Source organism: Canis lupus, chromosome 36 (assembly GCF_048164855.1).
Source record: "Canis lupus baileyi chromosome 36, mCanLup2.hap1, whole genome shotgun sequence".
NCBI lineage: Eukaryota > Metazoa > Chordata > Mammalia > Carnivora > Canidae > Canis > Canis lupus.
Window position 1 is genome coordinate 3,340,806 of NC_132873.1, and position 20,654 is coordinate 3,361,459.

A 20,654-nucleotide genomic window follows, 5' to 3' on the forward strand; every position below is an offset into this window, starting at 1 on the left:
TGGGGTGTGCACAGTTAACTGGGGTCAAAGGGCAAAAGTTATCACAGGGAGAATTATTCAGCTCTTCAGAAAAATGGGGCTCAGGCAGCATAAAAACAAACAGTCTATCAAAAAAGGTCCCAATTTGTCTGTAATCTTACGCGATTCTAGAGAATAGATTATGGGCATACGGGCAAGCATTGGGTCTGACACCCTGAAATAGTTTGACTAGTTTAGTTCATGGGGTTTTATAAAACTCTTTACAAACTCAGCTTCTCCTAAAGAAAAGAAGGAGTTGCGGGGGCGGGGGCGGGGGATCATCTTTAAAGAGCAGTTTGATCCAACACTTAAATGAAGAGAAGGCTTTAACGTTCCAAGTTATTTGGTGGACGATTATGCAAATTTTACGGAAGATTTCTGTAACCTTTGTTCTAAGATGCTAAATAAGGGAGACTTTCTTTGGAAAGCTAGCACACTTTTATCAGCAAGGTCACACCAGGAATTTTAGGAGGACAAGTAAAAAATGACTTCCTCAAGCAAAAGGGATCCTTTTAGGTCATCGGAATGAATTGTTTGAAAGCTTCAAAGCAGCCTTGCTTCTCATTACTGGAGCCTGCCTTCACAAGAAATGCCTTTTTTCAATTATTTTCACTTTTCATTAGAAGTCTTTGCAGTTGTTGCTCACCTCATTAAATCCACTAAGATGCTATGTGTTTAATTTCCATGTTATATAATTTGTAGCAAATTGTTTGACGCGAAACCTCGCTTTCGGAGCCTGTGATTTGGGAAGGTTTCCCCTGCCCTTCCCCCAGTCTCGCCAGTTCACCTTTTTGAGGATGGAACAAATTAAGGTAATTAATGTCATTTGTAATTTAACTCGTCTCCGGTACTGGGATTTTGCTCTGATAGGGTGTCCAGGCCGCAGTGCTTCCAGGGCCCAGAGGCGTCCGGAAACGCGTCCCTCCTGCTTGGGACGTGGCCCCGGCGACCCCGCCTGCACCTGCCTGACTTAGGGACCAGCGGGGGATCCGCCACGGGGTCTCGGCGGAGTTTTGGGGTCCCGGCCGCGGCCTCCCTGGGCTCCTCTGCGTCAAGGCCCCTGGGCCTGTTGGCAGCTAGTCCGGCTTTTATCCTTTGCCCCTCAGCTACTGCCCCGTCCGCTTTCTGGGTTCGCTTTCACCTGTTCTCATCGGTCCCTCAGTCCCCCCCCCCCCCCAACCCCGGTCCTGTCATCATCTCCACGCGGGTTCTGCTCCGCGGCGCCCGGGGCTCGGCCGTGGAGGCCGCCTCCCGCCCGGGGCGTGACCGGGTCCTGGGATCGAGTCCCGCGCGGGCTCGCTGCGTGGGGCCTGCGTCCCGGCCCGGCTCTCGGTGTCTCTCGTCTCTCGTGGATGAAGCCACAGGATCCATATGGGGCGGGGCCTCCACTCCCCGCAGGCTGTCCTCGCTGGGCCAGACGCTTGGCGGCCGCGGTCACTTCCCGCACCGACCCCCACCCCCCTTCCCAAACGGGCGGCCGCGGGACCCAGCGGGGGTCAGGCCGCGAGACGCCTCCCCGCGTGGGCGCCACCAGCACGGCCCGGCTCTCACTTCCCCGCCAGGGCGCCCTCTCTGCCCCGCGAGCCCGGCGGCCTGGAGACCCCGGAGGGCGCCGGTGCCAGCAGCCCTCGGCAGACCCCCGAGCCGGGCGCCCTGCTGGGGCCCCCGCGGTTGCCGGGACGCGAAGCGACCCTCCCCGGGCAGCCTCGGGCTTCCGGCCGAGTGTGGGGGAGCTACGGGCACCGCGGCGACGGGGCGGGGGTCAGAAGCCGGACCCCTCCTGGTACCTCCGTCTCCGCATCGCAGTGGCTTAAATTTAGGGAATTAAAAAAAAAAAAAAGTTATTTCAGCAAAAGACGAGGCTCCATGTGGTTGCAGTTGCGGTGGGAAGCCCGAGGAGGGGCGCGGCCCCGTGCGCCCCGCTGGACCCCGTGCGCCCCATTTGGCCCCGTGCGCGCCGAGGCTCCGTGCGCCCCGCTCGGCCCGGTGCGCCCCACTCGACCCCGTGCGCCCCATTTGGCCCCGTGCGCCCCGCAGCCCTGTGTGTCCCATTTGACCCCGTGCGCCCCGCGGCCCCGTGCGCCCCACTCGACCCCGTGCGCCCCACTCGGCCCGGTGCGCCCCATTTGGCCCCGTGCGCCCCGCTGGGCCCTGTGCGCCCCGCTGGGCCCCGTGCGCCCCGAGGCTCCGTGCGCCCCGCTCGGCCCGGTGCGCCCCGTTTGGCCCCGTGCGCCCCGCGGCCCCGTGAGCCCCGCTGGGCCGCGTGCGCCCCACTCGACCCCTTGCGCCCCACTTAGCCCCGTGCGCCCCGCAGCCCCGTGCGCCCCATTTGGCCCCATGTGCTCCACTGGACCCCGTGCGCCCCGCGGCCGCGTGCGCCCCGCTCGGTCCGGGACTAGCACAGCCGCAACGAGCTCCCCGTTGGCCCCGAGCATCTTCCTCGGGAGCAGACGGCCCCGCGGCCCCTGGTGTGCTTGGCCCCTCCGGTAGCGACCGCTGATCCGGGAGGAGCTCCCCCACCCCGGGGTATCCCCCCCCCCGTGCCTTTCTTTCCTCTCTTCCCCGGGGACCCCTATTTCCTTGGGCCGCAGGCCTGCGGGCTAGTCGCCGAAGGAGGCCTCCCGGAGCTCACACGCGTTTCCGGGCCGCGGGTGGCCTGCCGTGTCCCCCCCACCCCCCACCCCGCGTGGGTCCCTGAGCGATTCCGAGGGTCCGCCCTGCTCCTCGGGGCGCAGAGGGACCGGGGCGCCTTCAGGTCAGTCCCGCGCACCCGCAGCACAACGTGGGCCTCGTTCGCAGACAGAGAGCAATGCCTGTGCTCAAGACCAAGAACACATGAAAGGGGATGAGGCTAAGGATGGAGACAGTTTCTGGGCGTTCACAGGTAAGCTGATACTTCGAGATTCTGGGAGATTAGTGTTTCTCTCAAACAGCAGAACATCTTTGGCAAAAAGCAACCTAAGGGATTAGCGGTGGGGCGTTGGGGGGCGGCAGACCGTGAGAGTGTGGGGGACAGATGTGCACGGAGGGTGTCAGAGTCATTCTCGGAGCTGGGAAAAGTTTAGACATTCTGGGGATGGAGCCAGCGAAATTTTATTTTAAGCCTTCCAGCTCACAAGATTACAACAGGCACGGGCAAGTTTAATTATAGCGGAGGGAAGGTTCAAAAGCACACACACGTTTACACCGAGTGTGAGCACACATACGCACAGGCAGCACAGCTCTGTTTTTTGTTTTGTTTTTCTGGCGAATAGGCGCGAGCGCTAATTGCTGGGGGGGATAGATTTGTTGGAGCAATAGCAGAGCTCACTGGCACATGCTGTAGAATAATTTGGAAATAATCAAAAGAGAAGTTAACTTTGACACTATCCTGACACTTGGAAGAGAGCAAATAGAGTAAAAGCAACGTTGGAGCATACACAGGGCTCCTGGCCAATTCTAAACATTACACGTGTGAGTGTGTGTGTGTGTGTGTGTGTGAAATCAGTCACGAGGCACACAACTAGATGATGCTCCAAAAAATGCACTGGAGGTAATACAATGGATTGTTCTAGGAATAATATAGAAACAGCCACCAAAATGGAAGCTGCAGAGTTGAGTTAGGGCAGGGTTTCTTTTCTGTTGTCTCTCCTAGGGTAACAGACCATGTGTCGCAACTTAACGATTTATTTTTTGTTGTTCTCCACAATTCTCTATCTTGACTGGACTCCCTGGGGCAGCTCTGCTGCAACTCATGTCATTAGCTGGGGTCAAAGGCTTGGCTGCATTCAGCTGGGAGCACATGTGCAGCTGGGAAGTTCAAGATCACCCCACTGGGGCTCTGGTGGGGACAGCTGGAAGGAAAGGAAGGACCCCTCTTTCTCTACATGGTCTCTCTGGGGAGGTCACGGTGCGGCTTTACACGGTGGCTCAGAGGCCACAGAGAGTCAAAGCAGAAGCTACCAGGCCTCATTGTATTGATTGAAGGCAAGTCACAAGGCCAGCCCGGATTGGAGGGTAAGGGGTTAGAGACCTGTTCCTGGAGGGGACGACGGGCCAGCAGGTACAGGCTCTGTTGGAGTTGGTGCCCGTCACTTTGTAGATGGTTTACTTCAGTCTTGTAAATATAGCCCATCAAAAGAGAGGGTAAAAATTTGAACTCTGGTTCGATTCCAGAATAAGTAGTGTCTTCACACGTGAGATGGAGTTGTACTTCCAGGTCAACGCATGGGCAGTCACAAAGTTCTTCCTTTCAGGTTTCAGCTGAGAAGTGAAATTAGGTGCCTTTATAGGTTTGCACTTAAATGCAATTCAAATGCGCCCTCGACGTATTATGCTGAGTGAAATAAGTCAATTGGAGAAGGACAAACATTATATGGTCTCATTCATTTGGGGAATATAAATAATAGTGAAAGGGAATAGAAGGGAAGGGAGAAGAAATGGGTGGGAAATATCAGAAAGGGAGACAGAACATGAGAGACTCCTAACTCTGGGAAATGAACCAGGGGTGGTGGAAGGGGAGGAGGGCGGGGGGTGGGGGTGACTGGGTGGCGGGCACTTAGGGGGGCACTTGACGGGATGAGCACTGGGTGTTATTCTGTATGTTGGCAAATTGAACACCAATAAAAAATAAATTTATTAGTAAAAAAACCCCCCAAAAACAAAAAAAACAAATGTGCCCTCGAATTTCAGAGAATCAGTGGACTGGGGTCTTGAAATTGTTACCATGTTGACGTTTGGTTTACTTATATCTTTAGTCATTGTCTTATTTCTTATATACCTTGTATCTTAAGCTGAATAATATAAACTTAATAATACTACATGATTTTGAGTTGAAATTATCAGGTCTTTGCTTTGGCTGTGTTCTGCTTGAGTTTATAATGCTTTTGGAAAATGTGTCTTTCATTCAATCAATGCATGTTTATTGAGTATCTACCATGTGCTCTATAGTACATATATATATTTTTAGAGATTTTACTTATTTATTTATTTATTTATTTGAGATACTGAGAGAAGCAGAGATACAGGCAGAGGGAAAAGTAAGTTCCTTGCAGGGAGTCCAAGGACCCTGGGATCACGCCCTGAGCCAAAGGCAGATCCTCAACCGCTGAGCCCCCCCCCCCGCCGGGGCCCCATATACTGTGTATTTTAAGTAAGTGTTCTGTCAAGAAGTTGTATCATTTGGACAGGTCCTTTTGATGCTAACTCCTGTAGGATCATGAGCCCTGCATAGACTGAAATATAAATATAGAATAAATATAGAAAATAGACTGAAAAATAAATATGTTGAGAAACCTTGAACTAGTTGCTAAAAAAATGGATCAACAAAAATAAGATATTCAATGGCAAATACAAATGTAGTCTTTGGGTCTTCTCAGAAGTTAAAACATTTTTATACCACAGGAGGCCATAGGTCTTCCTAGAGATTAATGAAAATACAGAAAATAAAATATCACTAAATAACATGTTAAACATAATCAAATTATTTATAAGCTGTAATGCCATGGCAGCCAATGCTTGCAGAGTTGGATCTTCTGATACATTATTTTAATGAGATACTTAATGGCAAGTCATTATTGAAAGGTGAAACCGCCATAAATTAAAATATATGCATACATATAACAATCAACATTATTCTACTCCACTCCGGAGTCTTAAAAAAAAAATAAAGTGTTTTACAGAAAGTGAAAGAATGAACATAGAGATAAAATAATTGTTTTTAGTTACTTATTAGCTTTTAAGAAAAAATAAACAATTATAATAATCTTTTCTATAGTCAATTTTTAAAAATTCTAAAGTCTTCATTACAGCTCTAAGTAGTTTTCTCTGACAAGAAAACATACCTTGACGTTTTAAAAGGTGAAGTCTTTCATCTCTATCAGAGGTCAGCAAACCGGATCAAGTCCTTCCTGCCACACCCATCCGTTTAGATGTTGTCTACACTGCTTTCCTGCAACAACTGGCCATAACAAAGGATGAGGCCGTACACCTGCAGAGCTGAAAATGTTTACTATCTGACCCTTTACGGAAAAGATTTGCCAACCCCTGATCTAGATTTTATGGCAGTTTTAAACATTTCTATGGTAAACATAAGGAAGACTTTGCATCAGAACAATCAGGGTAGGAATGATTCCTATGCTGTATTAAAATATACTATTCTCATCAACTCCATTTTATTCTACTCCATAGCACAAGATTTTCAAGAAGAATTGTTATTATCAGAACTCTCCCTGGCTCCTTCCAAATAAATCTTAACCTGGAATTTCTGTGTATAAAATAAAGACCGAGGTAGCGATGTAAGGGAAGTTGTGATGTTTCAGATCGAGATGGGGGTCTTGGACTCTGACAGCGACATTGTTTTATAAGCCCTCCTTTCTTCAGTGAAGCCCATGAAGTCTCCTGAAGAAGCTTCTGGACTCCAATACTGCTTGTGGGCTAAATGGATAAAATTAATGGGATGTCAGGGCTAAAAGGAATTGTTGCCATCGTTTTCTCTTTACAAAGAATTCAGAGCCCAGGGCATTTAAATGCTTTAGGCCAGGCCCTACGCCAGTTATTGAGAGAACCAAGAGCCACGACCAGAACCCAGTAAACTGATTTGCAACCCACACTGCCTCTGTCCTTCTTTCCAGATAATGATGCAGGGGCTCATCTCCTTTGGTGGCATAGTAACCCCAAGACCAGCAGTATCTTCTTAGGATGCACTCCAGCAGGTTCCTAAATAGATTTCTAAGCAGTGGGCTAGGAGGAGAGAGACAAGAAGACTCAGATGAGAACAAACAGGCACATTTCAAAATAGAAAAAAAGGTAAGAAATGGGTCGCTGGAAGTGATTTTAAAGGAAAGTTTTAACATAAACTGATGACATTAACTGTCAAGTGTTTCTCTCCTATGGAAGCTGTTGTAGGATTTCATATAGCCAGGGCTACATTAGACCATACTCATTTCTGTTTATACATTTTTTTTTCTAATTTCAGATTAAGGGAGCTGGTACAGGGCAGCAATCATTAACTCTTAGAGAGAGAGATAGAAAGAGAAAGAGAGAGAGAAGGAATGACGTAATAGAATGAATGACAAGGCTATAAAATTAATTTAGAAGAGGAAGTGGAGAATCATTTACTTACTTTAAATTATAAGGAGATTTAGGTAGAGAGAATTGAATTACTAAGGCAGGGATTTGGCAGGGCACTGAGGTTAACAGCTTGAGCCTTATGACAAAGGTTATAGGATCTCAAATGAGGACAAGTGGCCATGAGCATCTAATTAATATCCTTTTCAATTTATGGAAGAGGTTAGAAAATCTATTTTGGCCTGAGATTTCCTCAGCCTTGCAAAATAGATTTCTGTTTATTACACTTCTAATAATATTATCACTGTTCATTGATAAAAGTTAGAAGCAAATTAGACCATTAGCCTTTACTACCTGTTATATCTTTCAAGAGGAAGATGTTTTTCAAGTACCATCAAAGATCTAATAGTAATTACTGAACACTTGATGCCTGTGTCTTCTTACCTTAATGGCACTATCAATTTTATAGATGAAAATTTGAATGAAAACTTTAGGAAACTTTAGTTGTGGGCATCTAGCCAAAATGAAATTACCATGCCCAGGAGAGTCAAAGAAAATAATTGATAGGAACTCATATAGATCTCCTTTTCCTGAGATACTCCTTGTATTTGTGTTCTATATTGATCTGTCCTTTATTATTTTAAAATTTATTTTATCCACAAATTAACTTTTAATGGTTTGATCATAAATAGCCTTGCAAGAAAAAAGATGAAATTCATAGTATTTTTAAAATTTTGTATTTAAATTCAATTTAGTTAACATATAGTGTATTATTAGTTTCAGGGGTAGAATTTAGTGACTCATCAGCTGTATACAACACCCAGTGCTCATTGTATCAAGTGCCCTCTTTCATGCCCATAACCCAGTTATCCCATCCCCTCATCCCCCAACCCCTCCAGCGACCTTCAGTTTGTTTCCTAGAATTAAAAGTCTCTTATGGTTTGTCTCCCTCTTAGTTTTTATCTTACTTTTCCTTCCCTTCCCCTATGTTCATCTGTTTTGTTTCTTAGATTCCACATATGAGTGAAATCATATGGTATGTGTCTTTTTCTGACTTATATCTCACTTAGCATAACACCCTCTCTTTCATCCACGTCATTGCAAATGGCAGGATTTCATCCTCTTTGGACCTGTCCTTTAAATGACCACTGATCTTAGAGTCAAAATACTTATAAAGAGAGTTGGCTTCTGCTTCCAAGGGGACACATGTGACCAACATGCTGTAACCATACCCAAGTATATTGAAATAGGAGTAGTAATAGCTTGCAGAGAGAAAAGAATAATCAACTAGAAATCAGAATTCCTGAATATGAGTTCTGATTTGTCCATTCATTTGCTTTGTGACTTTGGGATGAAGTGCTGAATCTCCCTAGAAATGGCTGTACTTGTCTATACAGGATACGGTTGTAAGTACAGGAATCTGCACAGATCTCGCCTCATGATTTTAAAATGAGACATTCTGTGATAGCTTCTATTTTATTTGGGCAGCCCCAAAGGAACTTTATTTATTTATTTATTTATTTATTTATTTATTTATTTATTATTTATTTATCTATTTATTGGAGAGAGAAAGCATGAGTAGGGGGGAAGAGCAGAAGGAGAGGGAGAGGGAGAAGCAAGCTCCCTGATGAACAGGGAGCCCTATGTGGGGCTTGATCCCAAGACCCTGGGATCATGACCTGAGCTGAAGGCAGATGCTGACTGACTGAGCCACTCAGGCACCCTGAACTTCATTTATTTATTTTTATTGGAAAACTTTACCATTTCTATTAATTTTTGCTATCCCTTAGAAGTTTCTGAATCCTATAGATTTTTGATTGGAAAAGACCTGAGATTACTTCGCTCAGTGGTTCTCAGATTTAAGCATGTATCAGAATGAACTGGGATTGTTTGTTAAAATAGTGAGTCCTGTATCCTCCACCCTTAAGGTTTCTGATCCAATAGGTCCTGAATAGGATCCCAAATTTTGCATTTCTAGAAAGTTCCTAGGTGATGTTAACACACTGGTCCAGGCACCAAGCTTTGAGAACCACTGTTCTCACATAATCTCTGTTTTTACCAGATTGGAAAACAGGCCTTGCAAAGTTAATTGAATTACCCATGCTTACTCATCAAGTTAGTGACTGAACCAAGACCAGCAAAATCCTGGTCTCCCAGATGCTGAGGTCAGAGACTTTTCAAGGACACCACAATTCCTCACTTTGAATTTGGGTTACATGATACAGACTAAAAAATCCAAATGAATTTATTCCAATCCACACTGCTGCTCAGATTAGGATAAAGGAAAAGCAAGAAGTCTTTACACTTCTATAGAGAGAAACGTTAGCAACAAAGATTTGTAGTTAGCAGCATTGATTCTAAATGCCCAGTAATTTGTGTTTGTTGTTTTTTTTTAAGTTTGTGGCCTACACCTGGGCCGTGTTTGCATGATGAAGAATTAAAGCTGAAATGGGGGAAAGAAAGCGAGACTCACTGTGAGTGAAGGGTGTCTGTCACAACAAAGGCAGACTAAAAAGAAAACAACCCAGCTTGTTTCCACAAATGCATTTTTAATATTTTCATGTTTGAATTTTTTTATCAATAATCAAACTGAGCAGATTTTGGTTTCACGAAAGAATTTGGTAGCTTTGGAAACATTATGTATTAAGAAAAATCTCCTCTAGATCTTGATCTTGCAGAGAAAAGAGATTTTATTCTCCAGTCCCCAGAAATAAGCACACACGATCTGCTTTGAACACAACTGAGAACTCTGAAAGGCAAATGGGGTTCCCTGAATGCCCTGAACTCTGGGCTTTCCTAGTGCTTTCTTCCTTCTTTGGAGTTTCCTTTGTCTCTCCTCTTCTTCCACTTTGTCCAGCTACTCATCCTCCGGGGCTGAGCTAAGACGCTGTTTACCGACCCTCCCAATCCAAGTAGGGGACTTGTTGGTGGGCACTCTCCAAGAAGGTTCTCGATCTCCCCACATTCTGGTATTCTTGCCCTTGATGAGCTCTTGCTGCTTAAGTGTAACCTGGTGATTTGCTTCCAATGGATCTAATGTGACCAAGTGGTTAGAACTACATTCCCAATAATGTTAGGTTACACAGAGACTCTGATTTGTATCTTGCTTGCTTTCTCATACTTGCTCACAGTGCCATGCTCTGAACTACTTTATGGCAAAAAAAACCTCAGGGCTCTGACCAACAGCCAGGAAGGAACTAAGGTCCTCAGTCCCACAACTCACGTGGCACTGAATCTTCCCAAAACCATGTGAATACACTGAAGCAAGCAGGTCCTTTTGCTGCTAAGCCTGTGGGTGAGACAACAACCTGGCAGCTTTACGAATGACCTAGAGACAGAAGCACCCCAATAAGCTGTGTCCAGATCCCTGACCCCCAGAAAATATTTGCTATTTTATGCTGCAAATTTGGGGGGAGTGGTAATTTGTCACATGGCAGTAGAAAACCATTACAGAGCCCATGCTATTTATCGAATCTCCCCATAGGCTAGGAGATCACAAGCTTTAGGTGGCAAGCTCTTAAAAATCGACATACCCAAGCCCAGCCTTCAGATAATCAAATTCAATAGGTCTGGAATAAGGCCCAGATATCTGTGTTTTTAAGCAAGCACTGTAGGTAATTTCTAAGCATTATGTAGTCTCAGGACTACAGTTCTGAAAACACTCTCTAATTTGGGAGCCACAAGCAACCATATATGTCTTATACATGGCTAAATACCATGTCTGAAATATTATAGATTCAAAAAGAGATATAATTGAATTAATGAGCGCATACATACTGATACATAATATAGAGAAATTTTGGATGGCGTTACAAAAATTTAGTTGTAAGTATAATATGAATAAGCAAATTAACTTATATGTTCTCAGAACTCGTCTGTGGTTGTCATAACTGTTAATGCATTTGCATGTGCAAATTTAGTTTCTCCTTAAGAACAAAGATTGTGTTTTATCCTTTTTATCCCTCCACTGTGACCCCCATGACACCTAACGGTGTCTTGGCATATATTTAAATTTCAACCATATCTGTTTATTTCTTTCTTTTGTTATTGTAAAATAAGTATAATGATGTCGATGTTTAAAGATCAGATAACTCCATCTTATCATGAGTCCATCAACATGTCAATCTAGCATCATGGAAAGAATATGACTTTTCAAATTACACATGCCTGGTTTTATTTATTTATTTATTTATTTATTTGAGACACAGAGAGAGAGAGAGAGAGGCAGAGACACAGGCAGAGGGAGAAGCAGGCTCCATGCAGGGAGCCCCGTGTGGGACTTGATCCCAGGTCTCCAGGATCAGGCCCTGGGCTGAAGGCGGCTCTAAACCGCTGAGCCACCTGGGCTGCTCTATTCCTGGCTTTAAATTCTAGTTCCTACTTCTAATAACTGATGGACCTTTGGGAAATCATTTAAATTCTTTGAGTCTTCGTTTTCTTCTTTTTGAGTGGTGGGTGGTGTTAAGAAATATTAAGAAGCTAATGTGCAAGAAGCTTTATACCTGGTAGATGCTTAAGGCTACATCATTTCCACGTGTTTTTAATAAACTCCTTTTTATTTTTCTGTTTATTTTTGTTCATGTTATGAATTGAGTTGTGTCTCCTCAAAATTTTCATGGTGAAGACCTAACACTTGGCACCTCAGAATGTGACTATATTTAGAGATAAGCCCTTTAAAGAGGTAATTAATTTAAAATGAGGCTATTAGGGTGGCTTTAATCCAATTTGGCTGGTATCCTTCCAAGAAGAGGGAATTTGAAAATACAAAGACACCAGGGATGCATGTGCATGGAAAGGTGACCACGTCATGACACAGGAAGAAGGCAATCAGCCGCCATCAGAGAGAGACCTCAGGAGACTCCAAACTTGCTGAGGCCTTGATCTTGAACATCTAGCTTCCAGAACTATGAGAAAATATATTTCTACTGTTCAACACCACCACCACCCCCAGTCTGTGCTAGGTTATGGAAGCGCTAGCAAATAAATACACTTAATAGCATAGTATGTTTTCATGCTGCTGTATACTCAAGGTCATGATTTTGAGTGACTGCATAATATTCTATTGAATATTATGAGCTCCATTGAGTTGTCATCATTTGTACAGCAATCCCATTGGTTATTTAATGGTTTTGTTACTGTGAATGGAGACAGTTCCTTTAGGTCTGGCTTGTTTTCCATCCTGGCCCTCCCTCCCCTTTCATATGTGAGTGATGGCATTCATACCAACCAGCTTACCCTTTCCTTTGGTTTAAGCATTAATCTTGACCTGAAGCAGGAGATCATATCTAAGGGATAGTATTGAGGCAACAGGTCTAAATTCACCCTGGCGGTGGCCTGTGTCTTTCTCCTCGCAGGCCACTTTGGGGGATTTGACTCTGCCCCACTGTTCCTTGGGCCTCTGTCCTTACTGTTGGTCTCTTGACTTGGCTCCGGACACTGACACTTCACCAGCTGATCATCACTTAGAAGGTCAGAGACAACATTATCAACAATTCTAGTTCATCTTTCACTAGTTTTTATTTCCTAAACCAGAAATTGGGGAGTTATCATTCTATTATGTATGGGGAGCCATATAAGCGTGCCCAGAAAAAGACCAAGGATGAAAGTAAGCATGCTTGTTGGTGTGTTGCAGGGAGGGAGCATGGCAGTGGTGGAGAGGGTAGGTGGAAGGACCAGGGCTTGCCTTCTGTCCCTCTAATGGTTTCTCTGTTTAGAGGCTGAGGTTCCAAGCCATGAAAAACAAGGCCAGAAAATATTCCATTTCCTCAAAAAGTTAAAAAATCGTTCACTCAACTAGACCTAGCTCAAGTTTCAACTGCAACCAGAGGGCTTTTGATTACAAATAAGGAAAAATATTCTGAAAAGAAGGGTGGTAAAACATCATAATATGTTCCTAGAGGGGGTTGTTGAATTACTGTAATGGTTAGTCTTTAAAATACAGAATGTCTCCTTTATTTAGGGTCATTTAAGTATAGTTGACTCAAGCCCAAAGTGGAGAAAAAAACAGGAGGACTTCTTACGAGCACATTCACCCTGTAATTCCATGGTCTTCATGCATCAGCAGCCGTTTCTCAGTGGGTTCACCGATTTTTAATAGTTGATATTATTTTAGGCTTACCAGTAGCTGATTCTTCAACATGCTTTAGCCTCCAAGGCTGTGCATACCAAGATTTCTGGTAACAGCTGGAAATCCATAATTATAGTTCACGGGTACAGTGCTCATCTGGCAAAATCTGTAAATAAAGCCTGAAAAAGCAAATATACCATTTATATAAACAGTTTCTGAATGCTGGTAGATCTATCGCCAAGGGAATGGAAAACTAGCTTTTCTCAATTATTTCTTTTCCTATATCAGAGGGTAACAGTTTAATACTTGGTGTTAAAAGAAATGCTTTTAAGAAATATTTAAAGATTTGGATGTAGAGAGTGAAATGTACCTAAAATGTTGTCCTCTTTTGCTCTTCGTATAGCCTGAAAAATTGGTCGACTCTACATTGTTGAAACATCATGAGAAAGAAAATTATTGCTTGAAAGCAATTTCCTCCTGGAATCTATCCCCTGCAGATTTGTTTTAAGGAAGCTTCTGGATTAGCTGCCAAAGACTGTGAGGTCTTTCTGTCTTAACGTCTTAAAAAAAAAAATTATTTGAAGTACTGTAAACCAACATGAATAAAATGATATGGGATCGAGAAATAATTTGTGTTCATAAATGGAAAACAATCCAGTGTACGAGTTGCACTGAAATAAGCAGTATGAAACAGTGAAAGGCTGCCTTTTTAAATACCACACTTTAAAAACCCCTCACTACTTTTCATTTTATTCCGAGTACTTATTTGAGACTGAATTTTGATGGAAAATATTTTAAACTGAACGAGCTCTTAAGCAATTAATGATTACAATTCTAGTAGAAGTGACATGATATAACCCCACAAATATACCACAAGAGCCGTGCCAGTGACTGCTTAGTATTTGTGGTGGCGGACGAATGGGAGTGTGGTTCTGGCTCATTCCAGAACAAGCAATTACGATGGTCAATCACACTAAATTGCATGCAGTACACCGCTGGTGTAAGAATAAAGGCAAACACATTTTCTCTTTTGCGATATTTTTACTTTTGTTTGGCTTTGAGCATATTTATACTAATTATTTAAGTACTTAACACAATTTAGACAAAATAAATGAACCAGAAAAACTGCCATTTGCCCGTATTCGTCGCGCATGAGATTGACTGACATCGGTCACTGTCTCAATGTCCCAGGGCACAAGCAGATGTAAAATCTGATTTTAAAAATCTCCCAAACTAGATGATTGCATATTTTAGCATATAGAAGATCTGATTATTGTGTATTACTTCTTTTGCAGGGTAATTGACATTAGTATGCAAGCAACCCTGAGTGCATCCTTATGCTTCTCTTCTATCTTTCTGTGTCTATACTTCACTGACTTGTCGCCATTCTCACACGTAAAGCTCTATATACATCTTAGCTGGAAATTAAAATCAGCAAACCTAAGGGGAGCCCAAATGGCTCAGTTCCATTAGCATGCTACTCTCAGTTTTGGCTCCGGTCACGTTCTCAGGGTTGTGAGATCGAGCCCTGCATCAAGCTCTGTGCTGGGCATGGAGCCTGCTTATGATTCTCTCTCTTCCTCTCTTGCTCTACCCCTCTCCTCCCTAAAAAAAAAAAAAAAAAAAAAAAAAAGTAAACCTAGAAATCAATAAAAGAAACAACCGTTTTCTTTCTTTCTTTTTTTTTTTAAATTGAGGTGTAACATATGTACAATAAAATGTGAAACTGTTTTAATCTCAGCTGGTAAATGTTTGTACCTTTGTAATCGCCATTCACATTGACTATCATGCTCAGCAATCCAGAAGGTTCCTTATGCCCTTTCCTGATTAATATACCTCTCCTTCCCCAGGAAGTAGCCACCATCTTTTTATTGCTCTCAGGTAGTTCAGTGTGTTCTTGAAATTTCTATCAGTGGAATTATATATGTTCTCTTTTGTGTCTGAATTCGTATTTACATCATTAAATTTTTTTTTATTTTTTTAATTAAAAAAAATTTTTTTTAAATTTATTTATGATAGACACACAGTGAGAGAGAGGCAGAGACACAGGGGGAGGAAGAAGCAGGCTCCGTGCACCGGGAGCCCGACATGGAATTCGATCCCGGGTCTCCAGGATCGCGCCCTGGGCCAAAGGCAGGCGCTAAACCGCTGTGCCACCCAGGGATCCCCTACATCATTAATTTTAAATGCCAATCTAATATCAGCTATGGAAAATGACAAGCAGAGCAGTTTCTCCCTGTTTCATTTTAGTAGAACTGCTATTAAAGAAATCTGCTAAATACTTAATTTTTAAAAAAGGTTTTATTTTAAATAATCCATACCAGGGCTAGCAAAAAGCCACAGAGAAGTTAAAAATTAAAAAATAACACATGTCTTTCATTGTTCTAAAATTACAGTTGTTTTTTCAGAGGGAGGTGAGATAAAATTAGCCAGACTGAACACCTCTAAGTATGTGAGTTGTTTTTAGAGGAAAGATTTGGGGCAGTTGTTCTATATACCCAGGGAGGAATAAAGGGGAAATAGGCTAATTAAAGTGGGAAAGATTTAAGTTTGGGCCAAAAAAATAGTCTGATGTCCCAAGAAAGTATTATCATGTACTCAGGTTTCAGTTTTAGGTCTGCTACTATCTGTACTTCAAATGGCAAATGACTGTGTACTTCACTGGTCACAGTTTTTCACATCTGTAAGGAAAAGGAGTTGGCCTAGATTAGGGGTTGCAGATGCAAATCACTCGGGAAGTAATATCAACATGTGAGAAGACCTGTAAGTGAGTGTGACCGGCAGGACAGGAGCAGTCAGATTGAACATGGAATGCCTCATGGGAACGCAGGCAAGTATTGCCAAAGCCTCCCAGTGTTTAACAACATCTAGAAATTTAGAAATCTGGAATTGTTCATATGAAGTCTCCTAGTCTGAAATTTTTATCTACAAAACAAGGTGAAATTAATCTTTTCAAATAAACACATAGCACCTTGCAGTGTATTAAGCCATACGGGTGAGATCTTTGATTTAGATATTTTCTATCCTATATGGTAACCATTAGCTACATGCAGCTATTGGGCATATGGAATACGGCTAGTCCAAATTAAGAAATGATATTAGTGTAAAATATGCTTAGTACATAAACAGTTTATCATCTTTCTTGTTAATTTTCATATAGATTGCAAGTTGAAATTATGATATTTTTAATATATTGGATTTAATACCTGCAAGGTTTCCAACCAATGTATCTTTCTTTTCTTTCTCTTCGACAAAAAGGAAGAAAAAGAAAGGTTAAGTATACTTTGGTCATATAACTTTTGAATACATTAAATAACAGTTGGCAACCCTTTATAGACACACAGTGATTTTCCATGAGGGGGGATTGTGGATTTCTGTATCTTTTACACTTACCTGACCATAAACAGAATTGATTTGGTTTGTAGAGATTCTCACAGCAGGGTATTCTGAAAAAACACATGAAATAGTGAGACTCTAACCTTTTTCTGCCGCTCAGTCTCAAGAAACCAGGCACGTGTCTCTGAAGAAACTGCAATAGCTCTAGGAAAAAAAAAAAAAAAAAAAAAAAGGTACTCACACTTGGTGATTCGTAAGGGAACAACTAGGGCCCCTTATATTGAAAGCCCTCATGTCCTCAGAGTTTGTACTCAGCTTTCCAGTGCCCAACTGCTACTTGAGAGAAACCTCCAACACAAAAGGCAGAGATCAAATCAGACAAAAGGACCACAGAGGTATCAGAGTCAATGCAAGAATCAAAAGGAAACCTCCAATGACAAGCACCTCCAACTATATTTACCATTGTCAGAAAGTTGATAGAAGATACTGTGTGAATAGAATAAGGAAAAGATGCTATTGTAAAGGAACATCTAAAGAAGGGAGAGCTCTCAGAAACTAAAAAGTGACAGCAGGCAATTTAAAACATTGGTAGGAGACTTGGAAGACAAACTTAAATAAATCTCTCAAAGAAAGTAGAACAAAATGCTTGAAGTAAAGAAAAAAGAGAGAAAAGATAAGAAAATTAGAACTTTTATTGAGAGACTCAAATATCCAAATAAGGGGAATTTGAGAGAAAAGAAATAAAATGGGAGCAGGGAGGAGAAATTATTTTAAAAATAATACAAGACAATTTTCAAGAATTGAAAGTTATGAGTGTCTATGTTTTTTAAAGATTTTTTAAAAATTTATTTATTAATGAGAGAGAGAGAGAGAGAGAGAGAGAGGCAGAGACACAGGCAGAGGGAGAAGCAGGCTCCATGCAGGGAGCCTGACGTGGGACTCGATCCCAGGACTCCAAGATCAGGTCCTAGGCTGAAGGCGGCGCTAAACCGCTGAGCCACAGGGGCTGTCCACGAGTGTCTATGTTAAAGGGGTCCACTGAGAGCCCAACACAATTAATGAAAAAGACCTGTAAACAAGTCATGCTTTTGTATGCTTTTAGAACACAGATCATAAGAATACTTAGACTTCTACGTCCAGGGTGGACAGGGAAGATTACATAAAAAAAAATGAGGATAAGAGTAGCTTTGACTCTCAATAATAGCAGCACTAGAAGCTAGAAGTAGAATATCGCCCAATTGCTCTAAGTGATATTTGACTTAAAATTCTATACTCAACTAACATATCAATATAAAGACATAAGATATTCAAAGCCTTCAAAAAAAGAGTCAGGTGATTTTGGAAAGTGGCTGAAGAACATGCTCCAACATATAAAGAGGCAGTAGATTGAGGAAAAGGAACATAGCAACAGGACCAAACACAGAAAAGATGGTAAGTGAAATATAGATTAGTAGTTTTACATGAACCTTAAGAGGAATCATTCCAAATTGGAGAACATCAGAGAATCCCAGGAAGAAAAGCTCCAGAAACCAAACCAAACCAAACTTGTATAATCCTGGATGTTTGACCATGTGGGAAACAATATTAAGAGAGGTTTTAAAATTCAATAACGAAGTTTGGGAAAACTTAAAATAGATACATTAAAAAAAAAGAAATTAAGTAATTTAAAAAACCCACTTATTTATTTGAGAGAAAAACAGCACAAGCAGGAGGAGTAGCTGAGGAAGAGGGAGAGAGAAATCCATGTGGGGCTCAATCTCAAGACCCTGAGATCATGGCCTGAGCCAAAATCAAGAATCAGACACTTGACTGACTGAGCCACCCAGGTGCACCTTAAGTAATTTTTTTTAAAGGGACATGATTTTTGTTGTTTTAAACGTACACTTAAGTGGCTTTTAGTAGATTCACAGAGTTGCACAGGCATCTCCAGTATCAAATCACAGAACATTTTCATCACTCCAAAAGGAAATCCTGTTTCCTTTAACAGCCACTCCTTGTCCTCTTTTCTTCTGCTTCTGACAACTATTAATCTACTTTCTGTCCCTATGGATTTACTGATTTTGGACATTTCACAGAAATAGAATCATACAATGTGGGGCATAAAAAGCATTTTAGTCTCTCTTCCTTCTCTGAGTCTAATGTTTTCAAGGTTCATATGTAGTAGCGGGTGTCTGTACTTCTTTCCTTTTCTTTGCCAAATAGTACTCCATTGTATAGCTATACCACACACACTCATCTATTCATTAATGAGGGACTTTTGTTTTTTATACTTTTGATTATTATGAGTAATGTTACTGTGAATATTTAGGTGTAAGCTTTTATGCAGGCATATGTTTTTAATTCTTTTGGCTATATACCTGGAGGTAGACTTGTTAGGGCATATGATAGCTCTATGTTTAATTCTTTGAGAAATTGCTAAATTGTTTCCCAAAGTGGCTGTACCATTTTATATTTTCATCAGCAGCATGTACATATGCAGCTGTTATTGTCCGTTTAAAAAATTATAACCAGGCTGCAGCAACTTCTTGCTAGACATGTCTCCAAAAGCAAGGAAAACAAAAGCATAAATGAACTATAGGGACTTCATCAAGATGAAAAGCTTTTGCACAGCAAAGGAAGCAGTTGACAAAACCAAAAGACAACCTATTGAATGGGAGAAGATATTTGCAATTGTCTTATTAAATAAAGGCTGGTATCCGAGTCTATAAAGAACTTATCCAACTCAACACCAAAAAACAAATAATCCAGTCAAGAAATAGGCAGAGGGCATGAACAGACATTTCTCTAAAGAAGACATACAAATGGCAACAGTCACATGAAACACTGCTCAACATCACTTGGCATCCGGGAAATACATATCAAAACCACAATGAAATACCATCTCACCCCAGTCAGAATGGCTAAAGTGAACAAATCAAGGAATCACAGATGTTGGTGAGATACGGAGAAAAGGGAACCCTCTTACACTGCTGGTGGTAATTCAAGCTGGTGCATCTACTCTAGAAAATAATATGGAAATTCCTTAAAAAGTTAAAAATAGAGCTACCCTACCACTCAGCAATTGCTAAATATTTACCCCAAAGATACAAACATAGTGATCCAAAGGGGCACCTGCACCCCAATGTTTATAACAGCACTATCCACAATAGTCAAACTATGGAAAGAGCCCAGATGTCCATCAACAGGTGAATGGATAAAGATGTGGTATCTATATACAATGGATTACTCAGCCACCAAAAAATGAGATCTTACCATTTGCAATGATGTAGATGGATCTAGAAGGTATTATGATAAGCAAAATCAGAGAATGACAACTGTCATATGATTTCACTCATATGTGGAATTTAAGAAACAAAACAGGTGAACATAGGGGAAGGGAGGAAAAAATAAAATAAGATGAAATCAGAGAGAGAGAGACAAACCATAAGAGACTCTTAACTCTAGGAAACAACCTGAGGGTTGCTGGAGGAAACAGGGGTGGGGAGATGGGGTAACTGGGTATTAAGGACGGCACTTGATATAATGAGCACTGGGTGTTACATGCAACTGATCAATCACTAAATTCTACCCCTGAAACTAATAATACACTATACAGTAATTAAATTGAATTTAAATAAAAAAATTAAAAATAAATAAAAATAACCACTTCAGTGGGTGTGAAGTGCTATTTCATTGTGGTTTTGATTTGCATTTCAGTAAAGATTAGTTACATTGAACAGTTGAGCAAATTTTGTGTACTTTTTGGCTATTTGTATATATTCTTTGGAAAATGTCTATTCAAATCATTTATCCATTTTTAAAAAAATTTTATTTATTTATGATAGTCACACACACACAGAGAGAGAGAGAGAGAGAGAGAGAGAGAGGCAGAGACACAGGCAGAGGGAGAAGCAGGCTCCATGCACCGGGAGCCCGACGTGGGATTCGATCCCGGGTCTCCGGGATCGCACCCTGGGCCAAAAGCAGGTGCCAAACCGCTGAGCCACCCAGGGATCCCTCCATTTTTTTTTTAATTGGGTTTTTTTTCTTCTTATTGTTGAATTGTAAGGCTTTTTTATGTATTCTGAACAATTCATTTATCAGAAATAGGATTTGCAAATATACTCTTTCATTTCTTGGACTATCTTCACTTTTTTGATGATGTCCTTGGAAGCACAAAAGTTTTTAATTTTGGAGTTCAGTTGAT

At 41.9% G+C, this 20,654-nt stretch overlaps 1 long non-coding RNA gene across 1 annotated transcript; it reads left to right on the forward strand.

Moving 5' to 3' along the window:
• Positions 1–432: 432 nt before the first annotated feature.
• Positions 433–14,728, forward strand: LOC140625584 (uncharacterized). The gene is made up of 3 exons (XR_012024930.1): positions 433–830; positions 6,630–6,804; positions 13,536–14,728. It is a non-coding gene; the product is annotated as an uncharacterized lncRNA (long non-coding RNA).
• Positions 14,729–20,654: the final 5,926 nt, after the last annotated feature.